Source organism: Panthera leo, chromosome B4 (genome assembly GCF_018350215.1).
Source record: "Panthera leo isolate Ple1 chromosome B4, P.leo_Ple1_pat1.1, whole genome shotgun sequence".
Lineage (NCBI taxonomy): Eukaryota > Metazoa > Chordata > Mammalia > Carnivora > Felidae > Panthera > Panthera leo.
In genome coordinates, this window is record NC_056685.1 from 100,453,110 (window position 1) to 100,457,342 (window position 4,233).

Sequence of the window (4,233 nt, forward strand, 5' to 3'; positions counted from 1 at the left end):
CAAAATATTCCATTGGACCCTCTAATAGAAAATTTCCACAGTTTTATAGGCTGGGTAGACTTTTGATTCTCTAGTTAACATGCAGTTTGTGATATTTAATAAGATAGCATCTGTTCCTTTGTGTTGCACTAGTGTTCAAAGATAGGATATTATAGAAATTAAAGTGTAGACCATTGGGCTATAAAATGGTAACAAATCTGGTTTTAATGATCTGAAATCAGGGAGGGCTCAGAACACCTCTTAGCAAGGAGAATGTCCTAAAAGTTGCAATGCACTGATCAAGATAGCCTTGGCTAAGAAAGTGGCAGAAATTAGGAGGCAGTGTATGAAATCTTAGAATATTAAAGTTGTAGGTGTCCTTGAAGATTGTATATTGTACCTTTTTTATTCTGAAGATCAGAAAATTGAATTGAAACCATGATGAGTTACACATAAAAGTTTTGAAAACTTTTAATTCCCAGTTTGTGAAGTCCACATTATTTTCTGTGTCATCAGTATTCTTTTCAGTATTGCATGTTGCTTCAATAGTGTTGCCCAACTTCACCCTATGCCCTTCCTCCCAAATTCAATAGCTTAGAAAAATAAGCATTTGTGTTCTTGTTAATGGAATGGCCATGCCTCATCTGGGCTCGTGTGGTTTTGGCATCATGGCTGGATACATGGATATGGGTCTCCCTTACATTTCCCCTTTTTTCATGGACCAGTGGCTACCTGAGGCATGCTCTTCTCATGGAAGATTATAGGAAGGCAAGAAGGCAAGCTGATTTAAAATCTCTGCTTGCAGTGCTCTCTTGGGCAGCACTTATACTAAAATTGGAATGATACAGAGAAGATTAGCATGGCCTCTGTGCAAGGGTGACATGCAAATTCATAAAACCCCTGCTTGTGTTAATTCTCTCTTTTGTGTGCGCTCACTCTCTCTCTTGAGCAAAGTCAGTTATTTGGACAAATTCTAAGTATTTGGACAGGGGAGATGAGAGAATATTCACTGAAAACAGTCCAATCTATCATGTTCTCTATAAGGCCAAGATTTCTGAATTTAGGGTAAAGGAGAATCTGCTGTAACAAAAGTACTGTGGTTCAAACAAGATTGATGTTTATTTTTCACTCTCATAACAATTTAGAGTAGGTCAGTGTTCCAGGGCAGGTTAGAGGTTCTGTTCCAGGGACGCAGATTCCTTCCATTTCATTGCTCTACCATTCCATAGGGTGGTGTCCTTGTCACATGACTGAAGCTGTCTAACTGGTACAACATTACATTGTAGCCCATGGGAAGGAGAAGAGAGAAAATCACTACACAAGCAATCTCCTTTTCAAGTCCGTGTTTGAAAGTTGGTATGTGCAATTTCTGCTTGCATTCCATTGACCATAGCATCATAGAATGTCAAGACCTAGCCACCAGGTAAACTGGTTAAGGTAGTCTCTCATTTCTGCATAGAAAGTTATAATGCTGCCTACAGTTAGAACCTTGAGGATAAATAGAGAGTGGATCTTGGATGACAGTTAGCAGTCTTTGCTCTCAAGATAGTTTGAGGTAATTATGTATACGATGGAATGGGCATGGGTGGGAAAGATGAGGAATGCTCCTTTTGCCTAGGGGGAATTATGTAGGTAACTACCTTCCACAAGAAGAAAACTGGAAAAAAAAAATTAAAACTTTTTTTAGCTCACCAATTCTCAGTATGTTTACTTTTATGATTACCTAGAAAAAATGCTTGTCTATTTGCTGTTGTAACCAGAAACAGCCATTGTTTCACATCTCCCTTAGGCGAGCCTGTATTCTGTAAATAACCGAGTCCATGTACAGACTAAATGTAAGAACCTGATTAAATAAAAAGTTTGATTAAAATTATAAAATAAGGCACTGGATTTTTAAGCATACATCATCATTTTATGCACATAATGTGTGCCATATCATATGGGTTATGACCTGAATTATTGCGTGTGTGTGTGTGTGTGTGTGTGTGTGTGTGTTTCCTTTCTCTTCAAGGCTTAGAAACTCCCATTTCAGAACTATTACTGAAGATTGAATTGATGTCAGCCAGGAAACTGTAATTTCCTGTCACTTGGCCTTGAATTACTACTTTGAGTTTGCAGACAGTAAACAATTTAGCTAAAAGATGCAAGCTTTTTTCCTACTTATCATTAGTACCTAAGAATATGAATGTTTTGTACTGTTCCATCTCCATTACACATATACTTATTGGCTCAGAATGATATTCAACCCTCCTTGTGTACTTTTATCTTGAACTAATCAAGTCCAAACTTCCTGCTGCTGAAAACCCATGTATGTTCTTTTAAAGTGGGCTACAGAGCCAATTCATCTGATAAAGCAAATAATCTACCATTTCCAGTACAGAAATGAAGCAGAGAAGCCATGTTGCAAGGAACATAATGTTTTCCCCTGCTGTTTTTATTTGTTCTGCATATTTCAAGTGAGAAAGATGGAATTTTACAAGAACTTCATTTGTGAAGGATGCAAGGCAGTTATGTTTCTTTAAATACTTTCCCCGAATACTTGGTACACGAGAGAGAAGCTTGTTTTGTCTTACATAATTGGGTTGCAGTTTTTTGAAAACTAACCCACAAAATTTGTGTTCTATTAGTGTTGACTTTCTGGTTGCCGGTTTCGCTACGATGCCACAAAAAGGGATTCATTTATTTGTGGGGGGCATTTATGGGACAATCAGTAGCACCAAGTCTGTTTAACTGTGTGTAGCTGAATCAAGTGAGCTTAAAGATTTCATGGGGTTAATGTGATGGGGTCCTCGGCTGAGGGGATGGACTGGGAATTCAGCTTAGGGGTTGGGACTAGGGCAGAACCTCACACATCTTTTCTCTCTCTGGTCCAGGAACAATCTCTGACACATAGGAAGCTCTGGGAAAAGAAAAAAAAAATGTTATTAAAGCCAGCATACCAAGGAAGGAGGCCATCTTTTCATGAGAAGGGACTTGAGCTGACACTTGGTCAAGTCAGTCATGTTCCAGGGCCACTTGGTATGGTGACGGTAACCGTCAACAGGAGACGTAGGGACAATTTTTCTTTGCTCTGGATTGTACCAATGCATTGTAAAGCATTTATCATTCTTCCCCTTCCTCCCAATAAATGCCGGCAGCACTCTTGGGACAACCAAAAGGAACCCCTTGTCCCCGACCACATTGTCAGATGCCACGTATGAGGAGGTCATAGCTCTGCAGAAACTTACTGTCTATAGTCCCATAGTTACTTGTTTGGTTGATCGATTTAGCTATTATAAATAAATAATTTAATAATGTCTTTTTAAAAAAACATTTCTTGTTTTTATTGTGAACTGTTTTCAGTGTTAGGAAAACCAAAATGAATAATAATGATTAACTCTTGTGTACTCAACATCCAGCTTTACTTCATTTTAACATATTGCTTTAGACACTTTTTTTTAAGTACATGGAATACTGCATCATTATTAAAGCTTCCTTTGTAATCCTCCCCAACCTCATTTCCATGTCTTCACCTCAGGAAAAAACCTGCTGTTCTAATTTTGGCTTCATTACTTTTAACATGTTTTTATGCTTTTACCATACTTGCATGTATTTCTAAGTGGTATTTAGTATTTCTTTATATGTTTTAAATTTCTTATAAATGGTATCACGCTCTATTCCTGCATAATTTCCCTACTTGATGCATAAGTATGCTACCAAGATTTGTCTATGTGGATATGTAGAGCTTTGGTTCATTCATTTTAAATGCTACAGACTATGTCCTTATACAATTATATGCCATAATTTATCTAAATTTCTGGTTCTGGATATTAAGTTTATTTTTAATTTATTATCAATGCCAAGGATGCTGTAATGAACATTCTCATACACATCTTTTAGTGAATGGGTTTCTCCCTAGGAATTCAATTGATGCATAGTTGAATTTTATTAGATTTTGCCACATTACTCACTACAGTGCTTGCACTAAACCAGCACACCAGGTACCTACCCACCATCAATTCATGTAAGTTTTAGAATCATCACATCTTTTCCATCAGTTGCGGTTGGTAACATTTAAAAAGTTTTAACAATCTGTGATGTGGGACATAGCATCTTTTTTAAAAAATTGTATTTTCTCACTTTCTATTTCTCATGCGTATTGGCCATCCATATTTCCTCTTGTAGGGAATGTGTATTCATATACTTTGTTCTTTTTTCTACTGGGTTGGCTGTCTTCTTTGATTTTTAGTTTTTTAGTAAGAATTTTGTTTTTCA

General features: G+C 37.0%; 1 non-coding gene across 1 annotated transcript; it reads left to right on the forward strand.

The window, feature by feature from the left end:
• Positions 1 to 783: 783 nt before the first annotated feature.
• On the forward strand, positions 784 to 890 carry LOC122225681. Its single transcript, XR_006205295.1, has one exon. It is a non-coding gene; the product is annotated as a U6 spliceosomal RNA (small nuclear RNA).
• The last annotated feature ends 3,343 nt before the right edge of the window (positions 891 to 4,233 follow it).